Raw genomic sequence first — 21,590 nt, forward strand, 5'->3', positions numbered from 1 at the left:
TACGTGGTGACAAATATTTCACTGGGTGAGTCAGTATTTAACAAGACCTCGGGCGGGCCACCTATGGCGACCAAAGTAGGTATTTTAAGCCAAAACATGTTGAGGATAAGCATTGTCACAAGATAAAAGTGAGAAGACTGAGCACAAAGAAACATAAAGTTGCATCAGACAGAAGTGTTGAGTTTTCTACATATTTGTGGTTTTACAGAAAAGGACATTGCCAGTATTCATTGTGGTGGCTGGGCTGGGTCTTTGCTTTAGAGCTTCGGTGCAGAAATGGCGTAATTTGTTTAGTGCAGAGTTTCTCCTCTGCTCATTTCTCTTCGATGATAATACATTTGATGATAGATTTGGAGGGTGGACCCTGAACTCCAGCAGAATCAATTGTCTCATCTCAGTGGTCGCGCAACAGAAAACCGAACTTGTGCTCGCTCATATACACACACGTGCTCGCATCTAATGATAACACTCTGTCTTTATCAAGTGTTCCAGCAGTTATATTACTGTAGGAAGAGAGGCAAAGCTTATTCCCCATTTCCTCCTTTGTTAAATGATTGACGGCCCTTTGGCACCAGTCTCCCATCTCAGCTCAAATTTCATAGCTGCAATATTTGGATTGCTATGGAAACAGCTTTCATACTGTGAGCCCCCACCTCCCTCTGCCTCCATCCAGACACAACGGTATCTCCCAGCCTTTATTGGGTGAGAGGATGCTCCTTGTCACTCTCATAAAGAGTAAGTGATTCCGCGAAGGCATATGATGAAGCTCTACAGGCAGAGCGATGCAGCGTCTCTGGGGAGAGCGCCTACGCGCAGAGCAATCTGCCACAGGAAAACGCCCTCTCCCAACCTGCTGCTGATATTAATTACGAATCGAAAAAGCTACGGCTGTGCCTCCGGCGCTTCCTGTGCGATGCCGGGAGGGGCTGCGAGACTGGCTCGACAGGAGCCACAGGGAGGCTACAGATGCTGCGCACACATTCTTATAGTCGACAGTAGGAGAGGCTCTTGCTTTATTCCTGTCTCGTCGCTGCAGGTGGACTGGTAAGAGCCCAGCCAAAGGAAGCCTGAGCAGAAAAGCCCTCATGCAGTAAATCACAGCTGCCCTCCATGATCAGACAGCATGTGATCAGCCAAAGATTCTCCCGTGTCGAGTCCCATTATGTATTCCTGTGATATAGCCTACAGCACACTGTAAATAAAAAAAAAATTGTCCAGAACCATCATCTGTTGTACAACTGCTTCCTATAGGAGCCTCTTTATGTGTGCTATAGCAATATTTCATTCAGCCTTCTAATGCCTACAAGGTAAGAAACGATACATTAATAAATAAACTGTATTTGCAAGAGCATACGCCCAAAGCAATGTAATCTATTCTCTGTATTCTCATCTGCGATGCAGGGACTCAGTGGAATCATGACGTTATATATTCAGTATCTCCTTATTACTACAACCATGGTTTTGGACTACAAAACAGGAGGAACACATGTTTTTGAGAGTGAGATGGTAAAATGAAGACCACCACCGCGTGTGTGTTGGTTATTTGTTGCAAGAGCCAGGAAATACTTAACACAAAGCCTGGTAGCATGGGAAAACAGCAGGATCCAAAGTTAAACCAATCATGCCAACAAACCATCCCTTAAAGGTCTTGCAAAAAACATTACACCCTTGAGCCAGCGATGTCATTCTGTTTGGTTTCCAGGAGAGAATACGGCAATAAAAATCATTTCTGCCAATATATCCCCAGAAGTCCTACACACTGCATGTTTAATTCACAACAGGTTAACCATCTGCTCATTACTTCTGCACAAATGATCAGAGAGCACAGGTTTTGGTCGTACTGGCACAATGGTGCCACACCCGTAACTGAAGGGAGATGACAAACCAGACGCTGGTAAGTAGTAAACGTTGAATGTTTTCGCTCGACTCATTTTGGAGAGATCCAGGCCCGCTGGTTCCCCCTGTTTCCAGTCTTCGTGCAAAATTAGAATTCGTCTGCCCTGACTACAGCAAATGTATCATTTTTGTAATGATTTTCATCCTGTCATAGTAGGGGAAACAAGTGACATTATTGATGGGTTTGTTGTATTCAAGTGTCCCAGTAAACCCTGACTGATTGTTAATAAGCCAGCAAAAATAGTCACATGTACATCTTGCAAACCACAGACATGTCACAACTTAACTTAAGTTCACTTTCCAGTTTTATCCAGTGGATCCACACTTGCAGATGTTCATACACTGTCTCAAACAGCTGTCTCTCACTTGGCAGCCGTCTCTGCCTTTTCCTCCTCATCTTGACATGAAAGTCTCTCGTACAGGTGATGCAATGTGATGTGACACATCATACCTACACGTATATGATACATATGAAACATATGAACATTTTCTACCTGTGGCTCCACTGATACAATACCGGGACACCAAAACTGAGGCAGCTAAATGGAATTCAGCCATTATTATTTTCAGTGTCACCACTTGCTCTTGTCCTTTTTCAACATGATAAAATGTGTTTTGTAAAAAGGAAGATTTCAGTGGTGGTCAGCATACGGCAGCGTCATCCATTTTCCATACAAACGAGTCAGGACATAATCATCATTAACTTCAATCTAATTAACCATTTGTAAACCGTTAAATATTTGTGATATCTCTGTGTTTATTTGATTGAACAAGTGTGTTATTTAGTATATATATTCTTATCAGTGCAGCACACACACACACACACACACATATATATCAGTGTTTGTGGACCTGAGGGTGAACTCACAGCTCCGAGCACACGCACATTTGATAACACACTCCTTCAAAAGGAGATTTTCTCCCCAGTGGCTGCAGAGCTGACAAGCGGCATTTTAATCCCTCCTGACAACTTATTGTTTGTTTACATCATGTGGCTTCTGAGTTGTTATTTTTTTCTGTTTTTTTCTTTTCTTTTTTTTTGTTTTGCCTGTGCTACAGTATGTCGCTGTGTTTTCATTTTTTATGGAAGAAGCTGAGAATTTATCTCGCGTTTGGAGCGAGACAAACAGAGGAACTCCATAACTCTTTACCCCGACTGGAGTTCAAGAATTTGTCAAGTGTGGGTTCTGTGTGTAGCATTTTGTGTATATTTTTTTTTGCCCCTCCTTGCGCCGCCTTCTGAGGAGAAATTGATGACTCTCCTGTGTGGCCTGCGTTACATATAATGAAGCCACCGACTGCGCTGCAAGAGGCTGGGGGGAGGAGCGACTGAAGGAGCGGGCTGATTCGCATCATTAGACCACCAGAGCTCCACCAGTTCCTCCTTGTGATAAAAAACACATGTTAGCTGTTTGTTAGTTTAAGTGTGAAATGACACCGCAAATGCAATTTCGCATATTGGATCGTCACCATCTCCTTCACTTGAAATAAATACCAGCATCGGGGATGAAAAGCGAATAAACAAAATGCTCCTAATGGGAATGAATGTACGTGTTAAATCTTTTGAAATGGCCTTTGAAATTCTGCTTTGGATAAATAAAACACAGCGCGGCATTGTTAGGGGCTTTTTCTGCGACACAATCCATCTTAATTTTTGATGAAAGCCTATAGGCTGACTGGTATAGAGCGGCAAACAGCACACAGCCTGCATATTTACTTCCAGCTCATTTATTCTCATTATGCAGCCTCGGAGACGTCAATGAGGGGATTTCTGCCCCACAGTGATATTCCGTGATACAGAAGGAGAGAGGAGGAGAGAAAGAGAGAGAGAGAGAAAGAGGAGGGGGGGGACGCATCAGGAAAAACAAGACGGAAGCTGGGCGATGGGGGGGGTGCGTTCATTCAATGCTCTGCCCGTGAACTTTGACACCTTTGACAACGTAGGGTCTGTTTTCCGAGCCTATATGTTGACGGCACCAGCTCATTCTTCTCCCCCTCGCTCAGTCTCTCTCTGAAATCTCACAATCGCTGTCACGTAATGAGGCCCTGCCCTGTCTAGCTGGGGAGCTGCCATGATTTCATATGTGGGGTTTACCTCCCTGCAGTAATTATGGGTTTTTATGGCCCAAAACACGGCACCTGAGAAATGATGAAGTCTGAACATCAATAATTTATAAAGGAAGGAACATTTCAGAGCGAAAAGCTGTGTGTGCAGGGTTCATTATAACATGCATTACAAACATGTGGGTGGTAAACTAATGTTAATATCTATACATAACAATCTTATAGATCGGTGAAGGTCTTTTTTATTTAATTGTTTTCATATAGAAATAGCATTTACAACTAAATACATCAGCTCACTGATCAGAAGTTACAAAATGTTTTAATGTAGTTTGAATTACAGCCCCTAAAATCCTTTATACTACAATTTTTTGTGTTTCTCCACTCATGACAACACCTGTGGGTTACATTACCTGCAGTTTATTACCACAGCACACAAGTACAGCAGTACACTCCTTGAGTTTCTCCTTTGTCAGAAACACAACAGAGGAGCAGGAGCAGCAGGTGTATTTATTTACATTCCAGCTAAACAAACTCACATTGTTGAAATAAAGAAGCCGGCCGATGCCAAGCGTGATCTGATTTCGGGCTGTGTGCAGCTTGAGCGGTTTTCCGGACAACAGCAGGGCACAGTCAAGTCGGTTCCCTTACTGAAGGGCTGGATGTCGGTCTGTCGCCTGCAGTTCTTCACCCAACAGCTCACTTTGGCTGCACTTTGAGGCCGCTGACTTGTTCATTACATTACAACCCAGATTGTAAACAGCAACAGATTGTAAAGTTGGGATACTGCGTAAAACATGAATCATAAATGTGATGTTGCACCTCATCATCTTTATTGATTCATCAGAAACATCTGTTTTGAACGTTCCACAGGTGAACAGAAATGGTATGAAAGCGGCATCCTGGAGAGGCATGTGACTGTATAAAGGAGAACACTACAGCACATGGGCTCAGGAACACTTTGTGAAACTGTCAGCACTGAACACAGTTAATTTGCAAATGATTGCAGTTCTGTTTCTGTTCATGTTTTGTCATCGAGGTTGTGTATAAGATCTGTAAAGTAACTTGTAAATCTGTCGGATGAACAAAGGGGAATACAGGTAGTAGCATAAAGTAAAAGTACCTAAAAGTACAGCTGAAACTGCAGTCGGTATACACAGTTTGTGCCTGCAGATGATTGCAAAGTGTTTTTTTATTTTTACATTATGACAAACTTTTTCAAAATCACGGTTGTGGACGGATTTGATGAACAATTGTTAATCTGTGTGACCAATGGATTGCATTTCTCGTAACTACCTCACAATAAAACAAGTCCCTTGTTTCACCAGTTGAACACTTTAAATGCAAAGCAATAGCAGGATGCACAGCTCTGAGAGCGAACAGTGACACTAACAACAATGAGAACCTAAAGGATCTGCTGGACTGTCGGCCTCAGTTCTTGTGAATCTCTTTTGTAGGTGAAAGCAATTTAACTGCAGCAGGTCAATGGCTCCCTCTGACAATAATGAAAACTGCTGTGTGGTTAAGCAACAACAGAATTTAGATACGCTCTATCGCTATTGCTTGAATGCTGATCAGACAAAAAAAATATACTTTTACTCTTGCAAAATCTTAAGGATTACCAGTTTAACTTGTTTCAAAGAACATCTTTAGGCATTGTTTATTCAGAGGTCAACATTCCAAACACTGAGCCAACTCACTAAAATATAGAAATGTCTGTTATGAAATAAATATGGCAGAAAAATAGTGTTTGTTGAGGTTCATAAATATCCCATCAAACTATGAGGCCGACTGAGAAAAAAAAAAGTTTTCGGAGCCATATGTTTTTTCAGGCTGAACCCGTCTGTAAAAGAGGAACATCGTGCATCCACCTTTTGACCCGGGCCTCTGCAGGGTCACTCGAGAAGTGTTCCTAAGCTACTGTATCACATTTGATTTACCGCTTATGGATGAGGCAGTTCCGGCTGAAAAAAAAGGAAGCAGATGTTCCACCAAATCTAATTTAACTTGATAAGAGCACTCACTATAACACGGAGCACCTCACAAAGGTATCTTGTTACACTTATTGCTCGGTCAAGCCATTGTGTAATCCATTCAGTGTGATAATGATACCCTAAATCGGGTTATTTGGATTCGAGTCAATCTGTTCATTTCCCTTCTTTGCGTAACAGAGAGGTCTTAGTCTTGCCTTTGTGGTGCCAGTTGGATGGAGATGAATCCGCCGTGGACAGAGCGAGAAGTGGAGCTGGCCCAGACCTCTGTATTATCTGACTCTAGTACCTCTAGCCTCTTATGACCTGCTTTCCTGAGTTTCTGTTCTGTTTGTCTTTGGTAGATGGAAGGAAAACTTTTTTTTACCTGGGCTGCAATATATTCAGCTCCGTGTTAAGCCATAGCTGTCATCAAGGACAGAGTGTTCATGCCCAATTTTATAGGAATTTATGTATGAATATGTCCATACTGGATGTTCCCTTAAAATCTAGTGCTACTTAACAGTAGAGTTCTCCATTTTAATTGTAGCTAGGTGGAATGTAAGGCAGAGGTCAACTGGGTGAACTGAAGTAATGAAGTAGTTACCTTGTTTTACTCAACAACATTTGCTTTCTTAACATTCATTTCCTAACCATGTAATGAGTTTGATATATCTTCAATAATTTTTACCCTCAGCTTAACCACACCTTAGTTATCATGAACAGATACCATGCAAAGCGATAATTTTCAGTGTCAGTGCCTATCTAGTGTTAGACAGATGACAAGATTCATCAAAATCATCGCAAAGTTTGTATTCCATAGACATTTTCCAGTATTTTTAGACACCATAAATCTGAATTTGACTTCTTGTATGCCAGCAAATCTAACTTAAACTTGTAATATGCATGTCCTGCTTCAATATATGCTTATGAAATACAGTAAATTGGACTTAGTAATGGATATAGAATACGGGAACCATTAGTGTTTACATTGTGCCCCTATAAATGTTGCTGTCACGATGTAGTTTTATCTGTCACTGGGCATGGAAACGATCCAGTTGTCTTTACAACAGCGGCGCCAACAATAACACCACTTGGGAACGCCGGGGGGGTAAAGCTGTCTGTTGCCACTTTAATAAAGGATTAGGTATAATCTCTACCAAAAGTTTGTTCCTGGCAGCTCGGAGAAGAATCACTGTTTCTAAAATCAGGGCTGGTTCATTCAAATTACAGGACACCAGTGAAGGCAAACTAACAGAAATGGCCCGATAACTAACAGTGGAATAAATCCCACCACATGGTCGGTCCGGGGGAAGGAAACAAGGCTAATAGGTTCCATATCCACACTGAAACCCATCACAGACCACAGCACTGGTGACAGCTGTCTCCTGACTCTGACATATGAGCGGAGGAGATGGATGCGAGCAGAGACAGGTAGAAGCTCGACACTTTATCTAGAGAAAAGAAAAGAGTCGCCATTCCTGCACTTTGTCATTATAATACAGCATCTTTTAATTTTTGACCTTAAAGCCAATCACTTGGTAGCATTGTTGGTGGACAGCAAAACCGATATAAATTCACCCACTGAGTCAGGGATGACAGAAAGTGAGGCTCGCCACATGACTGGAAATGGTGAGCGGCCCCTCCCTCCTCGTCATTTCCAGGTTGGAGATCCACTCCATTTCAGTCCGTGGGTCTGAGGGTTATTGGATAAATTGATTTCTAGCCGACCTTTACTGCCCCGCTCCTCTGATGCAAAGAGTTCTTAATGATCTTGTGCTGTCAGAGGTGCTGAAATCACAGATCCCTGCAGAGGCTATTAGACTACTACACACGGGCCGGCATTGTAATGACCGGAGCGAACACTGTTGATGGACAGCAGGTTAACACAACAGCATGAACACTTGTTCGTGAAACGCGAGCCGATACAACAGTTATGCGGTAAATGCAACGCTCGGGACACTCAAAATGTTCAGCTTTGAAGGGACCAGAGAGATGTTCAAACTTATGGTAAGTTTCGGAGCTGTAACGGTGCAATGACTTTACATTTAGGTTGTTTTTATCGTTCAAGGGCATCTTAATGGCGTCTTATACAACATCACCATAAACCATGACCCATAAAATTACCACAGAGAGGAAGACGCCAGACGATACATTAGCTGAGCTACAACAGGCAAGTCTCACTTTTCACAGGTTCTGTATATCGTTATGGCGAACGACACGGGCGTTCCTGCAGCTTTAATGATTTAAACTGCTTAAATGTCTCCTGTGGTTAAGGCTTCTAGGTCGTTAATTAAGAAGTACATCATTTGGGCCTGCTGTGGTTACAGAGGTGAGCGACCGAGGACGAAATGAATGAGGAGTGTTTCCCGTCTGCGATCAGTTTACCCTAAGTTTTAGTCGACTTTTACTGGTAAAGTAAATGACTAACTTTTAATACAATCAAACAAGTATACAACAGGGGGGCTGATATAAATTAAGAATTTAAATTAACAGTGAATTAAAACAGCAGAATGCAGGTAGCTGCTGCACCTCATGAGATAACGGATATCAATGGAGTATCTTAAGTTCACTACGTAGAGTAAACACCTGTCAACACACCTGGACCTGCACTACTCTGGGTTGTTGGGCTATTGTCCTGTCATCTATGTCAGAACACCATCCCCAGCAGCAGCAGCAGCAGCAGCAGTAGTAATAGTGGAGCAGTAGTTTGCTCCTCTCCTCTCCTGTCCTCCGCCTCCACCCATTAAAACCTGCTCATTCTGAAGCTTGGGAATAATGGCGCTGTCACTGTTTTGGGAGGGGGGGCGCTTTAACCGGGTCACAACGCGGGGAAGTTGCTCACGGTTTTTCTGCGTTGCCATGGGGTTCTTGTAAAAACCTATTGACTGCGATAGGGTCCCTTCTTTTCTTTGAGTCTGTCTTTGTGGAGGAGGAGGAAAAAAAAAACGCTATTACTTTTTTTTTTCTTCCTCCAGAGGGGAGGAGGTGGAGGTGGTGGTGGTGGGTGGGGGAGCGATAGTAGCATCCAGGGGAGGAGGAAGGAGGGAGGGATGAGGAGGCGCTCCGCTCCAGACCAACAGCGAGGCGAAGCGGCGTCACGTCAAAGCTCCCTCTGCCCCTCTTCCAGCGGTGGGAGAGAATTCAACTTTCTGAACGGCTGCCGCGGCATGAGTTGCAGATGAAGGTAAGTTTACACAGCTTTATTATTATTATTATTTTTATACTATCGTCTGAGAAAGAAAAAAACAAAACAACAAAAAAACCCCCGTCTGTTTACACATTTTCCCCCTGTTGAGTGTTGTTAGTTGTTGCACTTGTGACAAAACGTAAGCTAGCTCTGAACGCGGAGCTGTCAGTTGGTAGCGTGATGTGAGCAGGCACCTGCACCTGACTGCGTACTCGTGGCAGGTGGTTGAAAATGTAATTTAAAAAAGACAAGAAAAGAAAAAGAGGATAAAAATGGGGGAAATTCTGTCCGAGAGAATTTTGTCACGACTCCTGCTGTAATGTCTTCAGTTTTTACACGAGTGGAATGATAACAGGGCTCACAGTTTTAACCATAACCAGACGGGGGGCTAACCTAGCTTGACTAGGTTTACCTCCCTGCAGAGGCAGAAGTACCCCAGTTTATAGCAGAAAATGTGATCGTGGAGCTTTTTAAATGAACTACATGTTGCAAGAACAGTGAAGTTGATAGTGTGAATGGATGCCATTCTGAATAGTTAATTTCCTCCTCATATATATATATATATATATATATATATATATATATATATATATATATATATATATATATATATATATATGAGTGAATGTAATGCCCGATAGTTATCTATGACTGGGGAACACAGTCTGCCCCCCCCTTTTTTTTATTTGCCAGCACACTGTCCATTACACTGTAATGATCTCAGCCTGCTCATCAGCAGCTCCCATGCTGAAAGCTGAACCGCAGAACTGAATCATACCTTGTCATCCAGCGTGCTGAATAGCATTATCTCACTCTCTATTGGCATAAATTTCTTCCTGGATGTGATGTGTCAGACACAAGGATAGTTATGTTCAGTGGGGGTGAGAAAAAAAAAAAAAATGCATGAGCGCACATCTGTGCAGAAGCCCCGCTGATGGTTGAAGCACAGATTATGACAGAGAAACTGCATGCCATTTCAGCATATCTATTCTTCTAGAGTGAAAATGTAAGTGCTGTAACAGCGTTCAAAGTCAGTAAAAGGTCGTGATACTCTCTGAGTTCTTCCTCTTCAGTTGTAACATCTCACAATGCAAAAAAAGAAAAAAAGCAGTTGTTTTCACAGACAAATGATGTCCCCTTTCTTTAATTCTTTTCCACAGTTAAGGAAATTGGTTGTTATTGCATGCATTGCTGTTGCACAAGTGTAAAATACGCATGGTTAAAGATCAGGATGACTGATGAGGCTTCGATGAGTGCGATTAAAATCACATTACGGCGACATTTAAATAAGATTGGTGTTGTGGTTGTTACCTATAGCTCTGGTAATTGATGGGGACGTGGATGGAACTGTTGTGCGTTAGGCTTGTGCACTTGACGTGTTGCATTTATAGACCGGATATATCTCTCACGATTAACATAGTGATTCCCTCAAAATGAATATTTACAGGCTATGCAAATTTATCATTCAGGCTGAGGAAGTGCTGCAAATTCAAATGTTTGTTTCCTTGGTGCTGTTGTGCCGCGCCTCAGTACAGATTATGCCTTTGAGGGAATCCCAGGAAACAGAAGTGTTTCACAGTTTATCCATAATTTGATATTTGTATTCCTTTTGATGCTTCTCTTTCATTGTTCACAACACAATCAGCTTGGCCTATATTGTTTGTAACACAGTTTGTGGTTCATTTTGAAGATTAAATATTGCGGTAAACACAGTCCTTGTAGAAATAGAAGTGCTGCTTTTCCTTATATCAATTCTGTGGCTGCCTATGTTAAACACATAGACCTGCTGAAGGTCAGACTGCCATTAGTGGAAGTAATCATCTCAAGCTGCTCTTCAAGAAGAGCGGATCCTAATTATGCCGTCCCCTGCTCATCCTATCAGGACGAGCCATAAGCACATATGTTCTCCAGTGTTCATAGCCAGAATTATCCCACATCAGGTAAGTTGTCTGAATTTAATTTCTAGGCCAAAGACAAGAGCCTCTAATGGCACTTGTCATCACACGTGGTCCCCAGCCTCTCTGTATTCAGGGCAGTGGTGCTTTGTGTCCAGAAGTAGGTCGAATGCTTCTCACCAAACAATTTGAGCGAGAGCCAGTAATTGGACAAGCAAAGTGTCGACCATATCCCAGCCGGTCCATGTCAGCCAGCCCTCTCACCACTTAATATGCAGCTCCGACCTGACGCATTTCATGGACCTTTTTCATCCTTTTAATCATTTAGATTACAAAATGCAGGAAACAGAACATCCTTTGTAGCTGCTGGCCAACTCATTCTTTATATGTTAATGTCTGGCATCCTCAGCCACAAACAAATGTTTGCTCATATGTTGAGTAACACCCAGTTCCGGTTACTTTTAAGTCAAGTCAGTTTTATCATAGGAAAAATATTCCAAATATGTATTAATGGGATTCACGGTCTGCACAGCATATGCACCCTTTATTCTTTGACCCTCAATTTGGCTGAGGAATAACTCCCTAAAAAACCCTGGAGAGACATGAAACAGATGTCGTGTGTTGAATAGACCAACATAGTAACACTACAATCAAGACGACAACATTCTCTATATATGTAAATATGAAGAATATGAATCTGTGAGGAAGGCAGGGATCTTCCAGGTGCTACCAAACAGACCTGAGGTATATGACCTCTGGACAGACATAAGAGCCAAAGCTCAAAAACACAAGAAGGAGAAAAGAGAGAAACAGAGGGAGGGAGGGAGAGAGAGAGAGAGAGAGAGAGAGACAAGGAGAGAGGCTGAATATCCTGGAGGAAGAAGATAAAGATCCAAAACCATCCAGGTACAGACAGCCATGGTAGAGAGAGAGGTATGGGGATGGCCAATCGTCGAGCACAAGAAAGAAGAGGGAGGAAATCGGGAGAGAAAAAGAGAGGGATGGACACACAGCTGTGATGCACATGTACTTGTGGGACGAAAAAACAATAGAGAGTCAGCCAGATGCTGTGGTTATCAGAAATAATACAGCACAAGACAAACATGTTGTAGACGTTCATGGCGTACAAAAGATTAGATTCATTGAGAAATGAGACCGATCCATTCGGCGGAAAATGACAACAGGTACAAAGAAGAAGCAGCTAGCTGAATGATAGGGTACGGTGATGACTTTTAAGTTTGGATTCAAAGCCTCAGGTGTTTTGATTTCACAACATGCAGCCTGTAGAGTTCATTTTAAGTCTGGATACAGACAGGAGCCCAGTATTCTGACAGTTTAGGGATAGTATTGAAGAAGGTGTAATTGATACTTTATTAAACTTTTGTGTCTGTCGAGCAGGGCTGATGGTCAGCATCTCAGTTTTTTTTAAAATCATTATTTAGGCACGGAGTATTAAGTGATCTCTTGTTTCTCAATATGGAACCTATTATCTGTCTTCACAGGCACATACAGATGGGTATCATCAGTGAAGCCAAGTCAAGAAAATGTTATTTATATAGCCCAAAATAACAAATCACATTGCCTCAGTGGGCTTTGGAATCCAATCAGTGTACAACACCCTATTTCCTTGGATTCTCTGATCCAGTAAGGAAAAACAGTTTAAACTTGGAAACTAATTTCATAACTATGTAGAATTTGACTAAGAATATAAAAAGAGAAAAGCAGAGGGTCAAGAAAAGAGCCCTGAGGTGGCCCATATTTCATATCAGAATTGTTTGTTGTTTTATTTTAAGAAACACACTGTTCTTTCCGGTGAGTAAGGCTCAAAACATTTGAGAGGCAGACCAGAGACGACAATCTTCTTTTCCAGTCAGTCTAGGAGTTTACAGTGACCTGTAGTGTTCAAAGCCGTATCAGGTCCAGAGTAAGCCGAAGATCATTCACCACTTCAGTGGAGTGACAGGCTGTGAAAGAACAATTTAAAGGTTCAAAAACATTACTGTATGATCTATGAGCAAAATGTTGCTTGGACACTAAGAGCTTTTGAAAAGAATGGAGGGTTAGAGACTGATCAATTGTTATGCTGGATCAAAGTGCGGTTTCTTAAGTCACCGTGAAACCACAGCAGTCTTGAAGGTAGTGGGACAGTGCCTGTTGTAAGTGAAACATTAACAATAGTCAATATTATTTGCTGAATTTCAATGAGGCATTACGCAGTATGATATCTGACTCTTTGCTGCACAGAGATTGCAACTCAGTCACATAGAAGAGTGATAAAAACACAGGAGCTTACACCTTGCTGTGTTGTTTTTTTATCCTCAGCACCAGCATCACAAAACACATTTGGAGGCAGGAAGTGTTTTGAACATGTGATAGATAGAGACAGGCTGTGATTTCGTCTTTAGTTGTTCATATAGGCGTGTGTTTGCCTTGCAGCAGACATTTTGGACAATATGTTTGTGCACTCTATTATCCCGTATGGGAAAAGGCAAGGGTTGAAAGTGTAATGGAGAGACACAGACAGCCCTTTCTTTCTGCCCACAGTGTACGTACCTGGCCTTTAACAGAGCAGACTGAAAGCTGTATGTATCAAGATTCAGCGCGGCTGAGGCGCCAAGTCTCAGTGAAACATGAGAGGACGTTGAGCCATGAAACACTGGAACTGAATTCTCTGTATTTGATGTGAAGTAGTTAAGTATCTGATACATTCGGTCTACAAATTTCAAACCACTCTGAAATGTTGATCTGTGTCTTGTCCGTGCCCATTCTACAGTGGCTGCATCTCTTATCAGCATCAGCAATGTCATTTCAGGCTATAATTCAGTCTGTCAGATGGAATCTGGAGTATCAGATGGCTATTAGAGATTGGAAAAAGCAGCCTAATGACTGTGAGCACAAGTGAATTGCTGTATCAGACTAATTGTCCATTTAAGCTGCCCTGTTATCACCTTGTCTAGAATTTGCTGCTGGTGGTGATGGATAAAAATAATTTTCTAGGTATTTCTAAGTATGCTGATCCTGCGATACAAAGTGTAAACTTAAGCTGTGATAATGACAAGCATTATACTGATACCTGGCTATGTTGACACGGTAGAGAGTGCTTCCCGGAGTAGCTGGCCAGGATGAGGAGAAGGTGTGAAGTCTAGCAAGTAACCAGGCCCTAATTGAGGTTCAGCTCAGGCTCAAGCACTACAAGCAATTACAGTGACGACTTGTGCTCCCTGTGCTGCAGGCAGAGTTGAGAGTGCTGCAGCGTCGCCGTACCTGAGCCCTCCTCTTTCATGTTAGTCACCGATGACAGCTGGGAAGGCACATTCTAGCCAGTATGTTCTGGAAATGTGTTTGGTTACATGAAATATTCATTCCCTTGCCTGCTCTCTGGCAGTGTGCATATTTATTTGCCAGATCCTTTTATGATACCTGTGACCGGTTCAGAGGGGAGGTAGAGGAGTGTTGGAAATGATTCCTTCCACGTAGCCTCTGACGGGGGATGAAGGAAGAGTGGAGATGCAAGGATAAGAGGTGCTGATCATCCGAATCAAGGTTTATTTCTTATTTAACAGGGCACTGCATCATTGGGGCCACTGGGTGAACATGATCAATGGCTTCTCGCGCTGCATGGACAATTAATCAGTAAAGTTAATACTGAAGGACAATCGGGCAGTGAGGTCAGTGTTATCTCATATCTTCAGTTCTTCTTTTCCCAGCAGGAGGGTATAAGAGGTCAGTCGCCAACACTGGTGATGTGCTCTGCACACATCTAAGCCTGAAGGGATACTTTGGCTTGTAATTGTCCTTTCTCTATGAAGCCAAAATTGTTTTCTTAAATTTTTACCATAAAACATTGTATCCAGACATATTCGTATTTACTGCCAGCTACAGGACTTGCTGTATTTTCAAAATGTCTTGTGTTTACACGTCATCATTCAGAAAAAATAAGACTCATTATTGTTCTGCCCAGGCAACAGCATTTACCAACATCTTTCACTTGTGTTGTTATCCTTTCCTCCAGGCTGTTTGTGAATGTGCTTTTCATGGAAATTTTCCATCCTTTATTGGATTCACTGCACAGACAGTGATGTGTACTGTTATTCTCCCTCTTATGGCTTTAGAATAGTCATTTCTATGACTATGTTTTATGGGAAGAATTTAATCCCACTGTGCATTGCTGTCAGCTTCAAACTCATTTTCCATATCATATTGTCCCAATTCTTGCATGCCTGCTCAGATTTATAACGGCACTGTTGAATCACAGAGTACATATCTTCTAAATTCAATGTTTATGTTAAAAACCTTGGTGAAAAGGGCAACACAACCATAAGATTCTCCAAGGAACAACAAACATGACAGCTATGTCGCAAAGAGTAAGAAGTTATTGCCCTTAAGTCACTGGGATACAGGGATGATTTCCATTTCAATTGCTGGCTCAATTTGGGATAACTCATGCATACAGAGGTAAGGCGAACAAAGAACGTAGGAATAAAAGTGACAAATGTAGAGAATGGAACAGAGGAGCGCGGTATCACTGGCTTTGTGTCCCATGAAGGGTATTGTGTGGGCCTGCATGGATAAGGTTGCAAGGGGACCCCAGGGACTTGAAAGTGAAGGGCACCAAGGATGAGGGAGGACACATTTGACAGGCAAGGGGACACAGAGGACGAACCAGGGCAGAAGTAAAACACGCCTTACATTCGTTGCTGTGATGCTGGTGCAATTTACCAGTTAACTTGATGGAATTGTCTCCATTTCCCACACCCTGAATTGCTTGTTTTTTTTCCAAATGGTGGTCACTATTCTCATATTTGATAAGCTGGAACCAAATATTTAGCATTTTACCCAATCAATGGTAATCCATTCTTCTTTGAATTATTGTTTAATGGTGTGTCAGTTGACTAATTTAATTAAACAGAATTATTAGGGCTGCAAGTAATGATTTATATGATTTTTTTTAATCGATAAAACGCTTGGTATAAAATGTCAAAAAAATTGTCAAAGCATACAAAACCTGTAACAAATCTGTTCATTTTAGAGGACAAAGAGAAACAGTTCCTTCTGCGATGTTTGTGGAACTGTAACATCTTGTATTGAGTATCAAAAACTGTCAAGTACATTTTAGTTGATAAGACACAGTATCTCCTGATATCTCATTATTTTGATTATTTCATTGTTTTATTTATGCGCAGTTCTTTAATATCAGCTGTAGTCTATTTTTTGAAAATAGATAAAGGAATTTTGTAAAAAAAACAAGCTACAGCCAGAGTTTCAACCATGCCAGCTGTGTTTTGAGCTAAACAAGGACACTGCCACCATGCTGATGTATTTCAGGTATAGCCTAATGTTTACCATGCTCACCATCCCAGTCCATTTAGTGCTAATTAGTACAAAACACAACAAAGACAGTCATTGCCATCCATTGAGTTACACTGATAGCAAGGCTAAATCAGGTTTGTAAGGAAGGAATAGGTTTTGGATATTGGCACTGGTAAGGTACGATGGTTATGACTGGGAGACAACATGCACAATACAGTCTTAATGTTCACATAATCTTGATGTGAAAAAAGGTCATTTAAGTTCACCAAACCTCGTCGTAGTTCACAACCTTCGGAAACTTGCATGATTTAAAATTTCACACAGTTTTCTTTGCATAGCCAGAAAAAAACAATCACTGTCAAAAATGTGATATATATAGATCTGTACTTGATCATTTGTATTAGATAATGTATCCCCTAAGTACTGTCTGAGTAGAAGTAGGTGAGTAAAATATGTCAGTGTGACAGTGTACACGGAGAGGACAGCAGTGCTCGATGTCCAGAGGCTTCCCCAGGGACCTCATTACATAGTGCTGGGCTCCACTGGGTGCTGTAAGTGGACTGCTGGGAGCCCCCTGCCAGCACAGCTCCATGTATGATGATTTGGTGTGAACATGTAAGCCCAGTGTCTGCTTTGCATAGTAAGAGACTGTTTACTGGCCCATTGAGGCCTGGAGTCAAGCACAGCACTATCCTCCAAATGGAAGATTAGAGAGCAGATCAAGCATGATTAGAATCGTGAAACAAAGAGGATGTGCCGCTGAGTGGTCAATAGGCTAAGTGGGCTAACACACGAGGAAGAGGTGTAATCCTTTTTTGTTTTCTGTTGGAGCAGGTGCATCGAGTCACTTGTTCCAAATTGTCAGTAGGGTTTGATTGGAACTGGAGAAGCTGGTAACATGGATTTCATGATATTTTAATCTTAATGGGGATACAAGATTTATAGACCTTTATTCACATGTAAAAACAGACTGCCTGGTCCCTCTGCATGTACTATAATTGGCCATTAGGTACACTAATGCAGTATTTTGCTGCAAGAGCAGCCTGTGGCAGTCTTTTAATGTTCGTGTGCTTACCTGTCTTCCACCTAACTGAAATTATCAGTAGTTTTTAAATGTTGTGAGAGTTTGTTAGTCTTTGCAGTCATCCTTTAGGGTCATCTATAAAGAGCCAGAACGCAGCATGTCTGTTTCTTAACGTACTTCCCCCCCCCCCCCCCAACACACAGAGCAAATGTTGAGTGAAAGAATCTTGCCAAGCTGGTAAGAATCCAAATTAATTCATCAGCTTGGGGGAGCTCCACTCTCCATTTTTACAAGTGTGACCCGCAGACCACCAGCTATGAACTGCAGACCTTCTTGACCTCATTATTTTTACAGCTCCAGATTTTTGGAGTTGAAACCACGACTTCTTGCAGAGCTCGTTTTTATGGCCACATATTGGATTGCAAATGATCTCACCTTGTAACATTTTCTGCGGTTTACAGTGGAGTTCTAATGAGTGTCGTGGGATGGATGTTGCCCACAAAATGAGAGCAGTCAAGATGTCTCATTCCAGTTAGGTTGAGCATTAAAATGGTGAGGCTAAATTGCTAAAAATTTAAGTCACAATTTGACTCACTCAGACACACAAGAGGGCAGTGGTTGGGGTAAATACTGTTTAATTGCATTAGCTAATCAGTGTGATGCAGCCTTTCCTGGAAACAACTATAGTACTAGAGTATGGCTAATTCTGAGTGTAGTGCTCATTAGGAAATGCCATCAAGTTTTGCTTCCACTATAATTAGAATTATTTTCCCTTTGGAAATGATCATGCAAACGCTGTGATGTAGCAGCTTGGAACACATGATAGTACAGATGGTAGATTGAAATGAGGTTTAACCTCAGTAGTTTTTGTGCAAGTTGTATCTGCCTTTGTTTATTTGAACCTTGTTCCTCCTTTGTTGTACATTAGAAAATAGATTATAACTTAAAAAAGCTTAGTTTAACAGTTTTATTCACAAAGTTCTTCCTAGGAGTCTTGAAATAGCACCGGAGCTGTGTTTCATGGCAGAAATACAGCTGCAGGGTCTTTCTACAGGCCATGATCCCAAGAGTGTGAACAGATTGTATTTTTGTGCATTGTGTGAACTACTGTGTATCTCCAGAGCAGAAAGACAAATACAGAAACTAGTACAGTAAACTAAATGCACAATGGAATGTTAAAGGGAGCACTGTAGGAAAATAATGATGACATTGTTCTGTCACAGAGGCAATGTATGATTAACAGCCAAATGCTAATTTACTGTGTTGGAGAATTACAGATACTATATGTTCGGGAAAAGAAGCAGATATTTGTTTCAGATTAATCCAGTTGATATTAAAAGGAAAAGATAGCGTAAAGATAAAAATGATGCCCTGCAGGATGGTCTGCATACATTCATCAAATTAGAAGCCTCTGATCTAGGGATGTACATTGCATCATGTATTCTTCTTCTTTTAAATTTGTTTTAGGCAGGCTTTAAACAATATTTTATGCTCGAGGAACATTAAAAAGAGCCTGATGAAAATATTAGACAAACAAGAAAAGGATGGTGAGATACTTTGTCAGCAGAGAAAATAAAACTGTGTCTGGTTCCTGTAAAAAACAGCAGGCATCTGTAGGCTATTGTGAGAATCTGGGTTAAATCTGGTTTGAGTTCATTGTATTCTTCAGTATTTCAGGCTCTGGTCAGGTTCAAAAAGGTCCAACTCAGTCACAGCCAGAATTGTTGAGCTCTATCAAAAATTCTTGAGTCTGTATGAACAAACCCTGCACCATTTCAGTGTGAGAGCTTTGCCAATTTGAAATGGCTTAAAGGCTTGAAGAGATGGCTTTGAGAAACAAAAACAGATCAATAGCTGTGATCCTACTTTGATATCCTTGGCTTCGGCCTGGAAATGCTCCCATCAGTCTTCCTGTGACATGTAACACAGGCTTTTCTTGTCTGGATGGATGCTCACTTCTCTGTGGCTTTCTGCTGACCCTTCTGGTTTCCTGTGGTGAGTCAAAAGCCAGAGGCAGTGTGTCATCTTCCCGGTAAGGGCATCAGGGTGGTCTTCAACTTCAGCACCATAACTCTTTGAGATACGGTACTGTAGGCAGTTTGTTGTCTTAAACATTGACATTTGCATTTAAATTGACTTCATGCCACCGTGATTTATTTTCTTGGAGAGAGTGACAGAGTTTTGTCGGCAGCTTTGCTTCTAATTCTCTTGCATCTGCCAGAAGTATGATAACGGAGGCAGGATTATTATTCGGTGAAATTGTAGTCTAACTTTGTTTCATAGTGTGCTACAACCACACACCAGCCATAGACCACTTGTATCTCACAAATTCTGTCAAAATGACATACTAAATTCTAGTCAGTCATGCGTGATGGATTTTCTCATGAATTAATTGAGGTTAACAAAAAAAAAAGTTTCTTCCCTTTGGAAAGAAAATTAAACTCAAAGAAAGTACAGGAAAGGTGCTCCAATGAATATTGAACATTTTACATTTCTAGAACCCAAGTAAAGACCACACTAGAACACACCTTTGTTACTACATAGTATGGGTTTATTTTGACACGTCAATGCAGATTGACTTGTAATGCTGCCTGACATGTGTTCTTGCAAATTCTTACATGTGTGTCTAGACTAAAATTGGCCTCAATAACACCCGGTAACTCAAGTGTCACTAAAAGGGGGATAACACCTGTTTTGCGTCTATCTCCACTTGAAAAATGAATTTGTAATCCGAAGTTCTTTCAAGTCGTGCTGATGTCACTTCTGTGATTTATCCACCTTACACAAATAGAGGAACAAGAGACTGCCAGCTCTGCAGGGGTCATGATAATTTCGGGGGCCCTGGTGCTCATGGGATGACAGTTTGACACAGGATGTTGGCAGAGATCACGTCAGAAAGCACGTATAATTGACACCATCAGCCTTGAGGGTTGTCAGTTTTCTGACAGCTGACAAATTCACGTGTGCCTTCCTTCCACTATAGATAACAAATTCATACCTCCTGTTTTTAAACCATTTTACACCTCAGTAATCCCTTTCTAACAGCTACTTGCACCAGCTGAGGCACAGTTTGTGCCCTGTGTCATGGATTTGTGGTTATGCTTTTCCGAGTGTGAAGTGGTTGAGGCACCGGCCAACATGCCCTGGAGAAAGTCTGTCCACAGGTCTGATTCTCCCAGGGTGCGTATCCTAGTCTTCCTGTTGAACTGGTGCAGTATAGGCCCCTTGGCTCTGCCGTGTGGTGTAACTCACCTGCTGGTGATACATTTGGATCATATCCCTGAGCAGTGAGCAGTCCCTGGTTCACCATTTCCAGCCAAAGCAAAGTTACAGATGGCTTTGCTTCCTCCTGGGGTTCACCAGTGGAAGAGGTGTGGAGAGTGTGAAGGTTACAGGCAGGTCTTCCTCTGTTGGTCCGTGTCGAATGTCATTACTAACACACGGAGGCCTCTTTAATACTCAAGCCCTTTTTTCCTTTACCACCTGCAGTGTGATGGGGCTTTAGCTGGGGTCGAAAGTGTGCCAGAATCAGTGCTATTAACCCTGTGCATTGTGCCTTTCTATGAAGGGCAGTCCACTGGCAGACACTTCCCCTGTTCATAATAGACCAGGCTGCATTCCTTCCAGTGAGCATGGACATACTTTGCTGGCTCTCAAAGAACCTTCAGGCAGATTTTGTAACAGTGGACACTCTTTTCTTCCATACACCACCCTCATTTTTCAGCCCTGTTAGGAGAAAAGATTCTCATCCTTTGGGTTTGTTACAGTTGCCTTAGTCACGAAGGAAACGACATCCTTCACTCATTCGCTACACGATCACAGTGTAAAGAACTATTCAAACGGAGCGAAAAACAATGAGAATTCTTTAGGGTGTGTGGGAGTGTGTCTTAACTTCACAAAGAGAGACTGATGCTCAGTTTGTTAAGCTGACAGAGGCATGTTAGCATCACAGTGAAGTGAGGAGGATTTTCTGGCAATCACAGCTTTGGTATTTTGATCTGCAGCTTCAGGGAGATGTAAAGTACAACAAGGACGCTGTTTGTGCTGTTTGAGTGATAAGATTTTATACACACTGTGTTAGTGATTACATGTTCCAAAAAAAAAATCTGTACTACTAATATGTATTATGTTGGTGTCACTCAAACATGTTAAACACTTCCAGATCTAATTTTCTTCTAACATCTTTTCTTAACTTCGGGCTTTTTATGAGCTTAGTTAATTGCTTTGAGTGATATTGGTCTAAT

At 41.7% G+C, this 21,590-nt stretch overlaps 1 protein-coding gene across 7 annotated transcripts in view; it reads left to right on the forward strand.

The window, feature by feature from the left end:
- Window positions 1–8,961: 8,961 nt before the first annotated feature.
- chl1b (cell adhesion molecule L1-like b) overlaps window positions 8,962–21,590 on the forward strand; it is a 68,593-nt gene continuing 55,964 nt past the window's right edge. For 6 of the 7 annotated variants that reach the window (XM_037101971.1, XM_037101979.1, XM_037101974.1 and 3 more), the window contains exon 1: window positions 8,962–9,114. The gene's annotated coding sequence lies outside the window, so the exon portion shown is untranslated. Of the gene's footprint in view, window positions 9,115–14,575; window positions 14,681–21,590 lie in introns of all 7 variants that reach the window. The other variant, XM_037101972.1, reaches the window with a different exon arrangement.

The sequence above is a fragment of the Acanthopagrus latus genome, chromosome 6 (genome assembly GCF_904848185.1).
Source record: "Acanthopagrus latus isolate v.2019 chromosome 6, fAcaLat1.1, whole genome shotgun sequence".
Lineage (NCBI taxonomy): Eukaryota > Metazoa > Chordata > Actinopteri > Spariformes > Sparidae > Acanthopagrus > Acanthopagrus latus.